This window comes from Mustela putorius, unplaced genomic scaffold (genome assembly GCF_011764305.1).
Source record: "Mustela putorius furo isolate JIRA1106 unplaced genomic scaffold, ASM1176430v1.1 tig00003976_pilon_pilon_pilon, whole genome shotgun sequence".
Lineage (NCBI taxonomy): Eukaryota > Metazoa > Chordata > Mammalia > Carnivora > Mustelidae > Mustela > Mustela putorius.
Genome location: NW_025422118.1, coordinates 1,050 through 20,926, shown reverse-complemented (window position 1 = coordinate 20,926; position 19,877 = coordinate 1,050). Strand labels below are relative to the sequence as shown.

General features: G+C 37.3%; 1 long non-coding RNA gene across 1 annotated transcript; it reads left to right on the top strand.

The window, feature by feature from the left end:
* Window positions 1–1,125: 1,125 nt before the first annotated feature.
* Window positions 1,126–10,572, top strand: LOC123389493. The gene is made up of 3 exons (XR_006604090.1): window positions 1,126–1,157; window positions 4,025–4,158; window positions 10,528–10,572. It is a non-coding gene; the product is annotated as an uncharacterized LOC123389493 (long non-coding RNA).
* Window positions 10,573–19,877: the final 9,305 nt, after the last annotated feature.

The following is a 19,877-nucleotide window of genomic DNA, read 5'->3' as shown; positions in this document are numbered from 1 at the left end:
AAATTGTGTTTTCATTTGAAGACATATCTTTGTCAGTTTATAATAGAAAGTCTAATTTCATGCATGCCCAGTTCTAGAAACTTCTCTAAATATTTGAAAGAAGTAATACAGGAATGAAGAAGGAAATTAGCTGGAACTTTGTTCTTACTAATGCACAGAGTAACCAAGCTCTCAAACCCCAAGTTCAGTTTTCATTTTAGCTTTTGACTCTCCTTTCTAAGCACATGTCTCTTCCTGTCTTGCACACAGTATGTAATTGGAAAATAAAAGAATCAGAAAGAGGTGGTATATTTTGTCTCTTTCTGGAAAATTCCTTTCAGTAAATCAGACAGTAGTGCACGATGATTCAGAAGAACAGATAGCAAGTATTGGTTCTATGTTGATGTTGGATACTTTACCAAAGGAATAGTTAGTGTTTCTTCCTAGTACATAAAGTATCATAGAGTGAGGGAACAAAGTCTATTAAAAAAAAAACCATTAAATGTGTATCTAATGGCAGATGTAAACTGCTGTACTAGAATTCATGTCAACTTCTGACTCATTAGCATGGCAGTGAGATTCTCATAAAACAGCATAATCAGAAACACTCTGAGGAACTGTGAGTTCTTGTTTTTGTTTTTAACTATAACAAAATCCTCTATTAAAAACATCTGCATATTCCCTTATAGGAGACCTATAAAACAAATGACCTTCAAGTAAGTGGAAATAGTTTCCCCCCAAAATTTGTATGAGAACACAAAGGTATTGTTCAGGTTCCTACAAGTCTTTAAATGACCTTGGAGATGAAGATGACATCAATGCCATCCACCTCTGCGTTTCCACATAGGGAAACATGGTGGCAATACCACCATGGCGCATAGAGGAGGCTTTTGCTGTATGTTTAAGTATCAGTTTCTTGGTTTCATGTGTCCTAGTAGTTTATTACATTCCCCATTACAGTTGCTTATTACCTCTGTAATGTATGAGCCTAGTTTGCAGTCTGACATACTTGGTGCTATTTTTTTTTTCTTCCCATGGCAGGCGATTGGTGTCCGGCTGAATGAGCTGTGCCATGGGGAAAGTGAGAGCCCCGCCAACCTGCTGGGTCTCATTTATGATGAGGAGACCAAGAGGAGACTGAGAAAGGGAGGATGAGGAGGAAGACTTTTTAGATGACAGTAAGGCGACTCCCTTTACTACAAGAACCCCTGCTTGTAAGAATCTCTGCTTTAGGAGCACTTAATATTCCCTCTTTCCTCTTTCACATTCTTACCACCTTCCCATGTCTCCCCACTACACCTTTTTCCCCTATTCCCTGTGCATGGATGTAATGCATGTGCATAAAGCCCCATAAAGAGAGGATGAGGACCAGAATGAGAAGACAATACACAGAGACAAGGAGCTGCAGGTGATACGGAGCTCCATTGCCTTATAGTCTGTGACTCATACTATAATATAAAAATTAGTTTTTTTAGACCTCTCTGAGAAAATATAACAGTAAATTACTGACCCAGCAGAGGATTAATCAGGTTTTACACTTTTTTATTACTCTTGGAAATTAAAAAAAAAAAATTATACCAAGTAGACTTGAACATGAACTGCTTCTCAGATGATTAAAATAGTGGATTGCTTAGAATAATTACTGTATTTAACATGAATTTAAAATAGTAAATAATTCGGGTGATTAGACAGTATCTGCTGTACTGATTTGTTAAAATTAGAAGCTTGTCCCACCATAGAGAGAGTAGAGACAAAGAGATTCCTGTGCATTCCTCTTCAACACCATTTTGTTCATACATGTGTTTCTACACCATACAATCTTGTTGTGTATGTGTACCGCTGCCTTTTTATGAACCATTCAGTTACTCCATGGTATTGGAATTAGTAATATTATCTGAGGAAAAGAGTGAGGCCTCTTTCTCTTGTCTTTCTGTAGTGATTTGAAATTCAAACTCCCTGATTATGTTAAAAACTGTTCTTAGTTAAGGGATGCCAAGCCTACTTCATCTTTCCAGCCAAGAAATGTAAAAGGATGCCTAGGGTGTAGCAGTGTGCATAATTAAATAATAATAAAAGAAAACTTTTTGCCTTCTTTTCCACTTTTATACCAAGGATTTCTTTTTTTTTGGAGTTTTTTTTTTTCTTCATCTTTTTGCCCTTTCTCAGCCTTTATCATATCAGAGCCAATTTTCTTGACTTAGCTGTTGACAAAACACCACATTCTGACATCAGTCTTCCAGCTACAAGTGAATGTTCACCCCCAAAGACTCCATCAAGTTCATAAGTCTAGAGTATCCTGGAATGCCTCTGAATTGTAGAATGGAGAATGGAATTGAGTCTGGTCCTTAGGACCACTTGAGGACTATCCAGCAAATGCAGAACCGAATAAAGGCCTACTGAAGCCATCCCCAAACTGCCCTGGATGTCCTAGGGGTCTTTCAGAATGGAGAGCAGCTGAAGCAGTGTTAGATGGATACATTCTCATGGGCCAAAATGAACTTTAATTTCCATGAAACTACATAAGTATCCTTTACCAACATATTATACCTGGTACTTAAGCTATTTGATGAGAGCATGTAGGACTCATCCTTGTTCATGTTAACAATATTTCAGATGATAGTGATGAAAATGTCTGGACTAAGACCAAGTCCATTGTTTATAGGAATGACCAGAAGAGTGGATGATAACCTCGGGACAAATCCAGAAGCTTATGCTGAATATTTATTATTAGATTGTTGTTTAAAAACTATTGGACATCCAGATAATTTCTAGAGTTATGCAGTCTCCATTGAATATAAGATTGGAATATCTGGCTTAGTTCCACTTTCCTGTCATTTCATAGCTCATCTTGCACTTAAAAAAATAATTATGGCTCAAGTAAGTATCAGTCTAGAAATTCTAGAGGAGCTAGTCTCTTTGGTCCTTAGTAAGAGGAAGTCCCCTATCCATGATTTATCCCTGGAGAAAAAAAATAATGGTTTTCATGAGGAAATGATAATCAAGTATCTTCAGAAAGAACATAATTTCCACCCATTCTCAGTATAAGCCATGAGATAGATATAGATGATATAGATATAGATATAGATATAGATATAGATATAGATATCCTCTTCAATTAAGAAAACCTAATACACAGGAAATATTTTAGAAATATGTTTTGGAATGTTGATATGTAATGATATTGTGATTGCTTGATGTCTTGATTCAAAATAGATAAAGTATATTCTTTCTCTCTTAAGAGAGGCAGAACTCAATATTGCTTTGGTCTTCTTTTCTGAATGCTGATAAGCAATCAGCGTTATTTCTGCAGGCTTAGTGACGACCTGTATCTGAGAACTAATCCTAAGAATTTTAAAAGTCTCTGGTTCACCTTGGCCATTATCTGCCTTTAGAGCAAAATCTGAGTCTATGATGGAGGCAATATTCTACTCACTCAAAGGCTGGTATTCTTCAGAGCAAAGCAGAGTATTTGCATACTTCTAGTGTAGTGTGCATCCTTTAATATGATAGGCTAACTTGTATAAAGTATATGATAGAGGTGATCAAGTATGCCTTATCTATGCTGCAGAAACACATCTGGGCATCACTGTCCTCGACAAAAATATCTCTCATAAAATGAAACTGGTGAGATTTTTGTAGTGCCAAAGCTAGTTCACTACCCTGTACATAGTCTACATCTGATTAAATTAGCAATGTGAAAATCTTGCAAGACTGCTTTCCATTTCTGTTTCTGTTAAGAGGCTTTCTAGCTTGGTGGGCTGTGTTTTTGTTCCTCTAGGAGCCTTAGGAAAATAATTTCTTTCTTACTGATTGATATTTCAATACCAGGGAACTCACTAAATTGAATTACAAAATGGAGGAAGAGGGAGGTATAGGTAATGCACAGATTGCAGTAAATGGAAGAGGTCAATTGAACGTGAATAGGGTAACATTCTCATATACAATTTCATTTTTTGGACATGTGTAGCTTTGTCCATCAAACTGTGCCTCTCTGTATTTTTTTTATTGGTGTGTTTATTTATGAAGGAACTCTTTCATTCCATAGGTACTGTGAACCCCTCTAAATGTGGCTGTCCCTTTGCCTTGAAGATGGCAGCGTGCCAGCTTCTCCTGGAGATCACTACCTTCCTGCGAGAAACCTTTTCTTGCCTGCCCAGACCACGCACTGAGCCACTTGTGGTAAGTAAAGTATGGGTATTAACAATCTGGCTACTCAGAGAGGCCAGATAAGTGGCTAGGGTTTGAGTATCCACAGTTCCCTCAAATGCCAAATGGCCACATGTATCATATAACTTAAAAAATTCAACCAAGGGATCTTCATATATAAAAATCTCTTTTTTTCCTCTTACAAAAACCAACAAACAAAAACAACCCTCCCAAAGAAAATAATAACTCTGAATTTGACCTTAAAATTACTGAAGATAGCACCACTGAGTAAAATATTAGACTGATCACTGTCAGTCATGCTAGGAATGTCTAAGACCATTTGCACCAAGAAGAGATCTTAGAGCTAGCCATCTGGGAGACACAGAGTCCATGGAAATGAAGGGTGTGCTCCAAATTGGAATTATGAGTAGGATTCTAAAGGTGAAAACCATAAGATTACATAACTTGTTTGAAAAGGATTATGATTGGTGCTGGCACAGTTTAAAACTAACTAATACAGGATTGGCTATTTAGCTAACAGGTGTTACATGATCTCTATTTTAATCCAAAAGTAGAAGGGGATGTGTTCCAGAAGGCAGTGGAGTTGCAGTCGATAAGTGGCAATTTACAAAAGTAAGAGCTTCATGGTGTTCTGTGATGTGAGACAGGAGACGTGCCTAGGCCCTACTTCCTCAATATATCCTTTGGTCTCTATTTTGAGTGACTCTCTTAGCAATGCTTACTTCCTTGTGAATCTTCTCTCATATGCCTTTAGGTTCCTTTACTCTGCAAACTATGCGGAGTTTTACGGCCAGCATTTTTTAGAAATTACTGACAGGATTTTTTTGTCATAAAAATTTAACAGCTCATAAATCCATATAGAAATGTGCTTCCAGTAAATTTTCTCATTTAAGTTATGGGCAGAAAGACTTAAGTATTTAACATGTAAACATCTCTGAACATATATTTTTTATTCCTGCCATACTTCGTACAGGTACAAATAGGCAGAAGACTACGTACACACACGCACGCATGTACACACCCATACTTCTGCACCCATCAAGGCCTGATTTTGTTTAGCAAGAGTACACCAACACTCTGTAGAGGCCAGGCATCTTCACAGAGTGTGTGGGATGGGCACACCTCAGAGTTGCTTTTCCTTGGCCCTTAGTTCTCTAAGAGGCACCAACTTTCCAGTGGTTCTTGCATTACAGACAACATCCAGCCAGAGCTGAGAAACCAGACAAATTCTTTTTTATTTTCCCCTACACAAGACTTAGACTACTCTACCAGAAAAAGTGTTACACAATCTATGCACTTCTATTTTCACCAATGTTATAGTGCACTAGCTCTCTCCTGCTTTTTTAACCACACTAGGCATGAACAAAGCCATACCCCAATCCCTGGGGAGAAACAAAAAAGAATCGGTGCTATTATCCCCGAGCACTGCCTCTACCTCTGGTTTTCCAATATTTGGAAGACTTGTTCCCTCATACTCTAAAACATAAAATGGGTATTTTCAAGTTGGAAACACTTGTGGGTAAAATGTATGTTTTCAGGAGAAACATACAGGAATTTGGACTGTGTGAAACTACATTATTTGCTGTGAGAAAGGGAAGTTTCTCCTATTGTTCTTATTCCATTTTCCTATTAACCTGGGCTTTTAATTTTCTGAATGTTTTCCTTTACTATTATATTGAAACTACTCTATAAAATCAGTGCAAGGCCAACACATGTGTTTAAAATCAAGTGGAATGAAATATCTGATCTATAATAATATCTCTATTAGTGCTATTTTGTACATTCTAATTATACTGAAACCTTCATAAAAGCACTTATCTCCTTTTCATATTTCAAATTTTATTTGATCACCATTCTGATCCATTGGGATTTAAAAAAAAAAGAATCTTAAAGTTTGATTTCAGTTATTTTTGTTCTCTGTTTCAAATTCTATAAAGCTAGAGTTTAATGTCCCTTATTATTACAGTAAATTTCATTTAAAAAAAAATCTATCAAAAACTTTTAAAAAGTACTATAGAACCAAATAGCAGACTAGTGGGAAAATGGCAAGAAATTAGGCTTTAAAACAGAGCCTTCAGTCATTCAGTCAAGGCGAGGGAAAGTGTTCACGGGCTGCATCAACTTTAACAAGGCCTTAGAGAATCCTTCATTCATTACATTGGGATTTTTTATTATCCAGGGTAGGTACACATTATATTGTGATGTGACCTTTATAAAGTAAATAGGAAGCTTTTTTTTCTCATGTTTAATCTAACTTTAGTTGATGGAGAAAAAAAAAACAAACCCATACACACACACCTCGAGTTATATTCAAACCTACCTTCAAACCTACTATAAACAGTGAGTTTAATGAAACTGTTTTTACCAACACAGAACCTGTAAATTCAGCAGTTGTTCTTTAAAGAAATTGTACTAAACAGTGTGAGTCTAACAAAGTGCTCACAAGATAAGCATAAATACCATCAAAATGAAACTATTATAAAGTTTTAACAAAATGCTTCCTGCAAGGGTAGTTACAAATCTTGAAAAACAATTTTTTTTAGTTCAACTGAACTAATAATAGTAATAACAGTAAAAAAATAATAAATATCCTAATGTTCAAAAATAATAAAAGTATAAGGTAACAAAATAATCACAGTAGAAGCTATAGATATTCTAGAATGTGTGGTTTGAGGATGGAAGAAAAATCAGGGATGTAAACTTTCTATCAAAAGAAAAAGTCTTTCTGGCAGAAAATGGCCGTAACACCCTTTCGAAAACGGTGAATTTGAAATTTCTGTTTGAAAAATGTCCTAGTTACAACCAAAATGTAGAAAAGAAAGCAAAAGAACCAAAAGTACAATAATATCAAATTAAACAAAAAGTTAATTAGTTTAAACCATAGTTGTTTCTTGGATAGGGTCAGGAAATCTCTGGAGGCACACTCACTGGATTGGTTGGGGGAATAGAGGTAAAAGAAAAAGGCAAAATGATATTGAAAGAAGTTTTAAAAGTTGATAAAAAAATAATTTAACCAACACAAAAATTTTTTTTTTCCCAGACCCCTAGATGTCACTTAAATAATGTGCTTTTTTTTTTTTTTTTTTTAAGAACTTTCTGGTAATATATTTATTCAATGTTTTCATAAACCATACTAATAAATAATATATTTTTTAAAGGAAAAAGCATTTTACAGGATTTATAATATAAAGTAACTAAAATAACATAATAATCAAATCTTTTTTTTAATGCGTGAAAAATTAACTTCCAAACTTGAGAACAATAAAGAAATAAACAGAGATAATTTTGTTCATAAATTGCTGGTCTATTTTCAAATGTTTACCAATTGAATTAGTAAAATCAATAACCAGTGGCTAAACAACTTGAATTAAAACAAATAATTCCGATCCAATGGATAGATGAGTCTACAATAATAAACCTTGAGGAAGTCTGGTCATCTACATTCATTCATTAGAGAAAGCAACATATTGGATCCTTGGGTGAAAGACTGTGCTGTGACTATACCAAAAGTATGCTGATGGACTTAAACAAATCACTTATAAAAAAATATATTGCTGCATTCCAAATATTCCTAAAGTTAAAAAATTAGAAGCACACACGATTTACATATAATGACCCAAGACTAACTGATGCATATTTATTGGGAGGAAGACTATGAACAAAAGGTGGTGGGATGCCGGGTGGCTCAGTGGGTTGGACGACGACTGCCTTCGGCTCAGGTCATGATCCCGGAGTCCCGGGAATCAAGTCCCACATTTGGCTCCCAGCTCCACGGGAAGTTTTGCTTCTCCCTCTGACCTTCTCCTCGCTCCATGTTCTCTCTCACTGTCTCTCTCTCTCAAATAAATAAATAAGATCCTTAAAAAAAAAAAAAAAAAAGTGGTATCATAGTTAAGAGAAGAGGGGGTAAATACAGAGATAAATATATTGAAACAGGAGAACCAACTCCTAAAAAATTACCTCCTCCTGGTGTGAAAGATAAGAGTGGCCCTGAGAAGGAGGCAGAAGGGCCATGGTTGACCAAAGAAGCTGCTGCTGAAAAAAACTGAAGAATCTTTCTATAAGAAGGCACATTTGAATATAGCTTTGAAAGAGAGATGGGATTTTGGCTAATGGATAAAAGAAGACATTAGAAGAGATAGTGACTTTTGAGAATCATAGTTGTTACATTATTTTTTATCCCAAGTAAGAAATTTTATATAATTAAGTTTGGTTAACAAAATACAAAGTATTTTAGGTTTTCTACTTTTTTCTAAAAGGAATTAATTTCAGGGGAACAATTGTATTCCTAGAATATTTTTTTGACAATGGTAAATGCATTCCATGTAGTTCTTTTGTTTTCAAGATGTGATCTAATTTTCTGGTACCAAAGTATAATGCCTCTTCTTAATTAAAAGGAAAAGAAGAAAGACACTGTGTAAAGTCTATAAAGTTTCATTTGTTAGGGGCACCTGGGTGGCACCATTGGTTAAATGTTGGATTCCTGGTTTGGGTTTTAAGTCATGATCTTAGGGTTGTGTGAGATTGAGCCCTACATCAGGGTCTGCACTTAGCACAGAGTCTGCTTGGGATTCTTTCTCCCTCTCCATCTAACCCTCCTGCTTGTGTTCTTTCTCTCTCTCTCTCTCTGTCCAATAAATAAATCTTTTTTTTAAAGTTTCATTTATTAATAACAAATTAAAAACATAAAATTTCTATCTTGGTACAAAAATGAACTTTTAAAAAATGTTTTTGTTTTCCATATCTATATGAATCTGAGGACTTTGATCATATTAGGAAAAATGCTCTATAGAAATAATATCAGCATTTTATATATTTTTCCTTTATCAGGCCCTCTAAAATTTTTTTTACAGATTTACAGATATGATCTTCTGATTGAATAAATCTGCATTCACAGAATTAGGAGGTCAGTTTTTCAATTTGGGGCCTCATTGACCAAACTCCAACCAAACATGTCCCTTCTCCAAGGCTTACATTAGGGTATGGGTTCACATTGTTCATAAGCAGATAGCCATGAGACTCCTCTTGTACTTCTATAAGGGAGGAAGCACTTCCTCCAATGCCTGGTCATATTTTGAGCCTCTGGACTTCACATATGAAACTTGTTTTTTTTTTTTTATTGTGCTATGTTAGTCACCATACGCATATGAAACTTCTTAAGTCTGAGCTGCCCCATTTCTACTTGTTTTGCTGAGCTACCTTTAAATACTCACAAGACTCCAATATCACTTCTTTACTCATTTTCTATTTATGCAGAAGTTTAGCTGCTTAAAAAACAGCAAAAAACATGCTACCTTACAGTTCTAGAAATCAGAAGTCTGACAAGAGTTTCAGTGAGCTAGAGTCAAGGTATCAAGAAAGCTGTACTCCTTTCTGGGACACTAGAGAAGGCTCTGTTTCCTTGCCTTTTTTTTTTTTTTCCATCTTCTTGGGCAAAAAACCCACATTCCTTGGCTCATGGTCCCTTTTTCCATCTTCAAAGCCAGTAATTTGATATTCTCTCTCTCATTCTTCTTCCATAGTTTATATCTTCCCTTTGATCACAGTTTGGAAAAGCTTTCTGCTTTTAAGAATCCGTATGATTAGGCTGGGCCCCACTTGACTAATCCAGCAGAATTCCCATCTCAAGATCCTTAAGCTAAATCCACTTGCACACAGTCCCTATTGCAATGTGAAAGTAACATATTTACCCATTCCTAGGGTGAGGGCATGGACCTCTTGGGGGCTGGAGGGACATTATTCTGCCTCCAAGTCTGATTTTTAAGCTTCTTCTGTTCTGTCTCTCAGTAAGACTCAGTGTATGATCATTTAATAAACAGATAAATGCCAAAAAATGCAGTTTAAACTGTGAACGAAGTGTTAAAAAAGGTGAGGAAGCTAATTCTAAACATTATTTTTATTTAATTTAATTTATTTATTTGACAGAGAGAGAGATCCCAAGTAGGCAGAGAGAGAGGCAGGCAGAGAGGGAGGGAGAAGCAGGCTCCCCGCTGAGCAGAGAGTCCAATTCGGGGCTCAATCCCAGGACCCTAAGAACATGACCTGAGCCAAAGGCAGAGGTTTAAACTAAAAACCCACCGAGCCACCCAGGCACCCTGAGGAAGCTAATTCTAGATTTTAAACAAGGTGCATGCTTTTCAAAGATAAAAACATGAGGAAAGGGGAAAATCAATGAGTTAGGGAAGATTTTTTTTTTTTTTTTTTAAATTCAAGAAGCATCTTTCATGGCCACAATGTGAAATTGGCATTATAGAAAGAGGAGTTCAGCTCTGTGCAAATTCAGCTGGGTGCAATTCAAAATGGAAGGAGGTTTTCCACAAGACCTATGCAGTGTTAAGGAGATGCCCACGTTCATGTACACCTTCCTCACTAACATTGCAGGACTTGGAGAGCTGTAGACTTCGTTTGGATCCTGAGTTGGACCGGGCACAGATATGAGAGGAAGATCAGCTTTGCTGGGGTCCTGGATGAAAATGAAGACTCCCAAAGATTCCCTCCACAGTAGTAGCCACACCCTCAAATCAGATGCAGGGGCCGAGGAGAAGAAAGGTATGGAAAAGCAAGAATTCTTTTCATGTTTCAGTGTCTCTGATAGGATATTTGGCTTGGGATCCACACTATAGATTTATATACCTAAAGAAGTCCAAAAACTGTTGGCTACATACAGTACTGTTTCCGCTTAATGAGGTAGGAAACCTTGTTAGTTATGAGCTGGACAAGACAGTCTGAAAAGTTTCTGGATCTAATTCCAGCTCACCAACTCTCCATATCCCACTGACGCCATTGGTTACTTGTCAGATGAACCCATTATTTCACATGCCAATAAGAAAGAAAAAATTCTTCCCACTCAGCCCATATGCAATACCTTTTAATCATTTAGTCTGTGTTTCATTCTTACTGTAAGAGGACTTTCAGACTTAATTAGATGCAGATTTTAATTACCCATACATATATCATTTTTTGTGCAGCCAAAAAAGAAGGGGAACATATAAATAGAATAAACTGGTGAAAGTTTTTCTAAATGATCTTCAATTCCAGGTTCGAATTTATTAATCACTTTTCAACTCAGTCATTGTCAGTGTCCCATGTTTTCCTCTAGAATAACGCCCCTTTGTGCTGTTAGACTGTCTGTACTACGTCATTTCTTAAATGAATATCTTAAAAATAAAGATGGAAATACTTGTATGAAGCTATCCTAGCCTACCCTCATACTCACTCACTGCTTTGAGAACATTGCCAAACACATCTGACTTACCACCCTCGTACACTCCCTCACCCAATTTCCACTTGGCTCCTTGGAGCTAAGACACTGGCATCATTCTATACATTTTTGTTGCTGATGCTTTTAGATGTTCACATGGACAGAAACAATAACAAATGTGTCACAACTGCTCTCTGGCACTAGTAACCCTAAGATGGCATCAATTTTAAGACAAATCTCAATTTCCAATGTGTTATAAATGTGAAAAAACTACATCTTACAATGGTAAGCTATAACAACCAGTTGTATGACCTTGTCCAAGTTACTTACCTTCTAAGCCACAGTTTTCTCCTCTTTTAAATTAGGTTAATGACATCTACAGTATTGTGATATTGGAAGCTTTCATTGAGATAATGTAAGCCAAGTATAAACATAGTACCTGGTACACAGTACCTCCTAAAAATTGGTATAAAATAAAGAATTGTCGGCTCTGTCTCTATTTGTTTATATCATGAGCCTGTAGACTAGAACCCATGTGGAAAATTCGAAATATAAGTTAAAGATTACCAAGTTTTAAGTTGCTTTCAAGGACTCCTTAAAGTGTAAACTTCTCTATCTGATATGACTAGTTCTTAAATCCCACTGCCCTTCAATGTTTTTCTAATAAATTTTGATTATAAGAACTTAAGTACACTTGTTAATAGTCGAAGACAATTTAATGCATTTATGTATTTTCTGGTATCCTATAGAAAAGGACTCAATTAATGTTGGATAACTGAAAGAATGAATGATTCCAGGAAGGAATAGCCCTAGATAGAGAAAATATAAAATCTTTAAGATCTTCTAAGGAATGGATGTACACTGGAAAAATTTTTTAATATTTTAAGGTCAGATTGTTGTCATAATATTTTTTAAAATGCAAATAATCATTCTATTGTATTGAATTCATAGTGAAACAAGAGCTTATTAGCCCAAGTCTTAACAATTTCTGAGCATAAAGAATTGTCAAGTCAATATTTTTACAACTATTTCTTTTTCAGATAACGTTAACTGTATATGAAAAAAATCACCACATTTTTAAACATATCCCAAGGGGATTTTTTTGCCAATTCAAAGTTATTATGCTAATTATTGCTTAAAGTAGCTGAAATTAAAATTCCTAATACAGAGATGGTTAAACTTGAAGCAGAGTAAAAGAGATGGTTAAAAAACACACTTGAAGCAAGACGTATCCTACCTACACGTTTAAAAAAAATAAAACATCAAATCAATTTTTAGGAGCACTTTAATTTCATGACTATTACTTATGTAAATTTCCTTTGATGTTCAAAAAACACAAATGCTTAGTATATTTTCTCCTCATAGAACAGCTATGTTAATATATGAAAGTTGGGTTAATAAATTAACAGAAAGGTGAAACTATAAATAAAATGAGAACATATTCATAAAATGTCCCTTATATGGTTGGTCAAAATCTTCTTGAAGATTCCTCAATATTCCTTAATCCTTTGATAAGTTGATACCAGCTGTTAAAGCCAGGGTGACTCTCCTAAATGAGATTATTAAAATTTCATTTAAAATTTTATACCATCTGTTTTTATAAAAGCTAAAAATGTTATTCTTGAAATAAACAAACCTGAGGACAATTCAGATTCTGCCAGGGAAAACAAATGTGAAATAATCCTTAAACTAAAAATGTCTGCCTAAAATCCCCAAAGCAAGGTCTGCCACACATCATTTTAACCCAAAAAAACAATAAAATTTACACATTCCAAAAACAAACTAAGACAGGTATTCCAAAATACAGACACCAAGATGTGTCGATTATTCAATGATCATCTGTCAAGCACCTGCTATATGCCAGGTCAGGTTCCCAAAGTCCATCGATGAACAGGAAGAAGACATTTCCCACATATATTTTAGCTTTTATTAGCTAATAGTTCATGATAGTGAGTAACATTAAAGACTGGGCTTTCAAATAAAGACAAATGATAAGAAGCAGAACAAACGAATGTCAGAGAGTTGATAGTGACCTGGAATGGGAGGGATGTAGTCAGAGACGGACCCCCAAAGTGGCAGTGAGCAGAGACCTAGATGAAGTGAAGGGACCAGGCATGCCGAGTGTGCCGAGGGGAGGAGTCTTCCAAGCAGACACAACAGTGAGAACTGGACTCTGATGCAGGAATGAGCATGGAGCATTCCAAGAAGGGCAAAGAGGCCAACACACTGGCAGCAGAATGATGTGGAAGACCAGCAGGAAATGGGGTCAGATAGGTAGGCAAAGAGCAAATAGATAGGATCTGTAGCTACGGTTAGAAATTTAATTCTGTGTATGTCTGAGTGTTGTTGATGGGTTTTTATGACTAGAAAGGTGAGGTAATACGCGTATTTATGATTTATATGTATTGAAAAGGTGAGTCAAGCTGTGGGAGTAGGAGAGTAAGCAAGTGCTCTGAGGCAGTTACACGAGTCTAGGGAATAAGTAAATGGGGCTTTCAAAATCTTAGAAAATTTCGAAGCGTCGAGCTAGCAGGGACTTGCTAATGGAGACAATGTGAGGTGAGAGAAAAGGGAAAAAGATGTTTTTATCCAATTTAGATGTATTCGTTTCATGTTCATACTGTATTCACTTTTTGTATTTCATGTTGTCATGGAGGTAAAAGCTGACACTTAATGCTGGTTTTTCAGGTTTTTTAGGTGCAAAATCAAATCTGATTTCTAACTGCTGTGTCTTTTGTAAATAATCAATGTCATAATTCTGAACACTGATTTTAGCCCGGGCAAGATATGTCCAATTATCTTTGGTAATAGAATAGGTTCTCAAAATCAAATTTCATTCAAGTCACATTAATTTGGGGTTACTTTCCCAAATTTTTATGGTTAAAGGTATCATGAAATCAGCAAAGAGTAAAAGAGAGTATCTGTTCTTTTCTTTTAAATTTTTTAAAATTTTTTAAACATATAATGTATTTTTGATCCCCAGGTGTATAGGTCTGTGAATCGCCAGGTTTACACACTTCATAGCACTCACCAAGAGAGTATCTGTTTAAAAAAAAAGGAAAAAGAAAAAAGAAGAAATCTCTCAAAACTTTTTTTCTATTTCCCCAATCTATCTAGACATGAGATTGCATTAGTAGTCCTTAAAAAAATGATAATATCCTATTTCAGATGTATATCAGGGAGGTCATTAAAGCCTCATCTAAGCCTAAAAATAATATTGAAAAATGCAGCAGCTGAATTTTTGTGCTATAAGTAAATGGAGCATGATAGTCTATAGTCTTTGTGGAATTTATCTGGCCGGGCTGCAAGAATTTCTATCCAGATGTAAAATTCTGTCCAGATGTGTTCAGGGAGCTCCCCAAGGCCTTCACCAGCTCCGTGGTGATGATTTTAAGCTTTCCCAATCACAAGAGTAAATCTGAGATTAAGCATTGCACATTACTCAACAGGAATCCTTCTGGGCTCCTTTATATGGCATTGAAAGTATACATTTAATTATCATCTTGTAGCACTGCCACCACCTCTCTCAAATACTCTCCTATGAGTGAGAAACCCAGACTAAAATGCAATCTTTCCTGATTGGAACTTTTAAAAATATTAATATCCACGCCTTAACTAATTCACAAGAAGTCTTGTTCTGGTAAGAAGAGTATCTTATAAAAAAAATAATGGCCCCCCCGTAATGGCCCCCTCTTTTTAAATGACTAAGCTCTGAAAATTTTTTATATCCTGGCCTACCAAATCAATGTGTGACAATACCAAGTCTCCAAAGGAAGAGGATGTAGGAGTGTAAATGACTATGGGAAATAAAGATGCTTTTGGAAAAAAAGAAAAAAAAAAAGTAGGTTTCAAGTTTAAACATGTTTCTTTTTACCCTTTTATTTTCCTCACTGATGACTGTTTTTTTTTTCCAGAACACTAAAGATGAATAATGCATGTTCTTCATGGTACATATAGACTGTAAGGTTGGCTCAGGGTGTTTGTTGCAACATTTGGACTCACATCCCACCCAGCCTTTTGCCTGACAGAAGGATGCTCTGACATCACTAGGTGCACTGAAAATGGAACTGTTTCACACTCATGTTCACACCAAAGCACACCAGTGAAAACAGATCCTTTAGTGCCATTGCTGAGGAGCTGAGCGGAACCCACTGCTGACTGTTGGAGAGAGAAGCGCCTCTTGTTTTTTTGATTTCCTTAATGAGGTATTTCCAAAATGAAGGGGTTTACAGGAAGGGGTTTGCATAATTCCCATAATTCTGCAAGTCCCATTTCAAAAGAAAGACAAAAACAAATGGTTTGTGGTGTTCTGTTGAATCAAGGAATGATGTCATATGAATGTTACTAACAGTCCGAGATCATGCTGCTACAAGGGCACACTCATGCTTGTGAACCCTGGGCCGGAAAGAGAGCAGGTTGTTCCCAGCACTGATGAGCTATGTGTCCAAGAAAGAAGCTGTACCAGCCCTTCCTGGTGGGCCCCAGCATACTGGCCCTGCCTAAACAAAGCTGCCCGGCGGGGGCTGGGGAGAGGCTCCTTGTCCAGACATGCTGCTCATCCCGGATCCCGGCCAGCAGAGAGGAGGCTGTTCAGGGACAAGTTGGGGAGAGCTTGGATCTAACACTGGCTGGGGAAACCTAAGGGGGAAAAAGCCCTATTTTATTCTTTCGATACCAGTTCCCAGCAGGAAGATCAGGATAGGAGGCTCCCGCCTGCTCCAGATTAAAGGAACCCGCAGTTTCCAGGTGAAGAAGGGGGGTTCCTTGTCCCAGCATTCGCCAGGGTCGGCAGCTTAAAGAGCAGCAAGTTACCACGGCAGGACTCAGAGTCCGAGGCTGAGGAGCTGCAGCTGTCCCAGAGCAGGGACCCTGTCACTGACCTAGGTAACACAGAGGAGTGGGGGTGCACAGGGACGTGGGGGGGTAGGAAGACAGGGCCCGAGTCTCGAAAGGGCTGAAGCCCATTTTCTTACACATCAGGAGCTGAAGAGCAGAGACACAGGCTAGACCACACATTCAGTCTGCAAACCATACCATCCTTTAGAGCAGGGCTTAAAGGATGCTAGATGTTAGAGCTTAAACCTTAACACACACACTCACGCACAGGTCATCTGCAATTTTGTCAAGATGCACATTCTAATTGGGCAAGGTCTGGGGTGGGAGCCTCTGAGAAGTTTTCTGGTGAAGCTAAAGCTGCTGTTTCAAGGGCCACAGTTTGAGGAGTGAGGAGAGAGAGTTTACATTAGGGAAAGAAAACACTGAAACAGCAGCAAGACAGTTTTTTTTGAAATCCAGATGTTTGTGCATCCATTCTTGTGATGAGGGCCTGGAGAGCAAAATGTAGAAATTCCTGTGAGGGCAGCTAGCTAAAGGTCCTCTGTGTTCTAAAATCTCTTTCACAGTAAAATGAACAAAAGTCTCAGAGAGGAAAGATGGATGGTGAGACCTGACAGTGACCTTCGGGAAAGTCAGTTAATGTCTCAAGGGTTTGTTTTCTCCAACTATTCAGTGGGAAAAATTCTATTTCTTCCTCGACTACCCTGAAAAGATGCTCTAAAGAATGAATTAAGGGTTGATGATAAAGTATGTTAAGTACCTGAGGATGAACTCTGTATACTATCAAAGCATTGGAGGTGAAGGCTATCCCTGTAGGATCCAAAGAGACTCTTGAATCTCTAAGTGGTTAGCCTGATGAGTCTGATGGTCATCTTACTACTAGCAAGAAAAAGAGTATGAAAGTATGCCCAACAGGACTCACCAGCTGCCTAGAATTTAGCTACCAGGGAGAAGTTAAAGTTACATTTCTTTGCCCTTCTGTGCCTGTGTGAGGGAGCAAAATAGAAAAGTCTCTCCCTTCTTGGCAAATTGTTTCAGAAGTCAGTCAGTAAATGCAGATAAATTATCAATCAAGTCTACTGAAATAGAAGCTAAGTATATCTAATTAAAGAGAGTCTAAAATGGGAAGTATTTCTACACCTATCCACCCTCACCTTTGAAAAATATCTAATTTATATGCATTGGGTAAGGTTAGGTTTATTTTGGGAGAGAATAGAAAAAAAAGTGACTTCTTATGTTGCAGGTCTGAAAGTTGTAAGAATGTCAACAGTTAGTTTTGGGGGAAAATATTTCAATTAATTATTTGAATTGGTTAGTTTCAGCTTGACCAGATGAATCAAAATAGGCAGCCCAGAGCATGGTTTTGTTACAGACATGACCAGGAAAGCTTTTTAGATTTGAGGGCAAAACTTTCTTGTATGGTATAGATAATGTAGTGAATTCCTGAGAAGATGTCTCCAGACTTTTCCACAGAGAAGAGTTTAGACAAAAGGATTGTCAAGGATTGTCCACAATTGACCACAGTTGCTTATAAATTCCCTTAGTTGTTTTTTTTTCTTTTCTGAGAAAGCATCCTTTTTTTTTTTTTTTTTTTAAATCTAGCTCTGATGGCGAACTTAGGGGGTTGTTGAGAACATGGACACTAGCCTTAGTCACAACAGCAGAAGAGACACAGCAGTATGTATGGTTATGGCCACTGCAAGTTGCTTGGTGTCCCTACTTAACTACACCTGCAAGGTCTGGGCAGTCTGAAGTGGATTTGGGCACACGTAATCGATAACTTGCTCATCTCAGCAATTCAAGGACTTGACTCTGTTTCTTCTTGGCTCCCATGTCTCAAAATGGAAGCCACCATAACAGAGATCATAAATGTCTTTGCAATTGCCTGTTCATCTGGTGGTGAAGGGAACAGCTCCTATTAACATTCCTCCACTAAAGTTAGTGCTATGCCCTGTTAAACACACTGGGCCATGGGTAGTCTGCCTAGGATTCAAAAAGCATGGGCAACTCTACCATACCAACATATGCTCCAGGGAGACCAAACAATATAAACTTTCTTGGGCATTTTTCTTTGAAGAAGGGAGTCCTTGGAGTGCAAGTGAGCCCAGCATCGAGCCAGAGGGAATGAATAACTACTGCTGGCACAGAAGAAAATTACCACAGGAGCATGTCATGGCTTCATGTAAGTAGGAATTTCAGAAAAGACCTGAGATCAATTTCTTTTGGCACTGAGAAAAATCACTGGAGTGAGGACAAAAGAGTATACAAAAACCATCGATCCAATTTAGCCCCTAAGAAAAAAACTGTAGGCAGGGCGCCTGGGTGGCCTCAGTGGCTGGGCCTCTGCCTTTGGGCTCAGGTCATGATATTGGGGTCCTGGGATCAAATCCCACATCGCGCTCTCTACTCAGTGGGAGCCTGCCTCCCCCTCCCTCTCTGCCTGCCTCTCTGCCTACTTGTGATAATCTCTCTCTCTATCTATCTCTCTCTCTCTCTGTCAAATAAATAAATAAATAATCTTTAAAAAGAAAGAAAGAAAGAAAGATAAAGAAAAAGAAAGAGAAAGAAAGAGAGAAAGAAAAGCCAAGCCATAGGGCCTATCTACTTCAGCTGAACCTCTGAATTCTCACAGGATTGGTATTCTGTTGGATTATATTCAGTTTAAGATTAACTAGATGGCTTTGATGATATTGAGGTATGTGCCCTCTATCCCTACACTTTGAAGAGTTTTGATCAGGAAGGGATGCTGTACTTTGTCAAATTGCTTTTTCAGCATCTATTGAGAGTATCATATGGTTCTTGTTCTTTCTTTTATTGATGTGTGTTGTATCACATTGACTGATTTGCGGATGTTGAACCCAACCTTGCAGCCCTGGAATAAATCCCACTTGGTCGTGGTGAATAATCTTTTTAATGTACTTTTGAATCCTATTGGCTAGTATTTTGTTGAGTATTTTCACATCTGTGTTCATCAAGGATATTGGTCTATAGCTCTCTTTTTTGATGGGATCCTTGTCTGGTTTTGGGATCAAGGTGATGCTGGCCTCATAAAATGAGTTTGGAAGTTTTCCTTCCATTTCTATTTTTTGGAACAGTTTCAGGAGAATAGGAATTAGTTCTTTAAATGTTTGGTAGAATTCCCCCGGGAAGCCGTCTGGCCCTGGGCTTTTGTTTGTTTGGAGATTTTTAATGACTGTTTCAATCTCCTTACTGGTTATGGGTCTGTTCAGGCTTTCTATTTCTTCCTGGAATTTATAAATTCCTAGAAGAATGTGTATTCTGTTGCTTTGGGATGAAATGTTCTGAATATATCTGTGATGTCCATCTGGTCCAGTGTGTCACTTAAGGCCTTTATTTCCTTGCTGATCTTTTGCTTGGATGATCTGTCCATTTCAGTGAGGGGAGTGTTAAAGTCCCCTACTATTATTGTATTATTGTTTAGGTGTTTTGATTTTGATTTTGTTATTAATTGGGTTATATAGTTGGCTGCCCCACATTGGGGGCATTTCGCTAGATATTTAAAATTGTTAGATCTTCTTGTTGGACGACCCTTTGAGTATGATATAGTGTCCTTCCTCATCTCTTATTATAGTCTTTGGCTTAAAATATAATTGATTCTGATCTTGATATAAGGGGATTGCCACTCTGCTTTCTTCTGATGTCCATTAGCATGGTAAATGGTAAATTCTTTTCC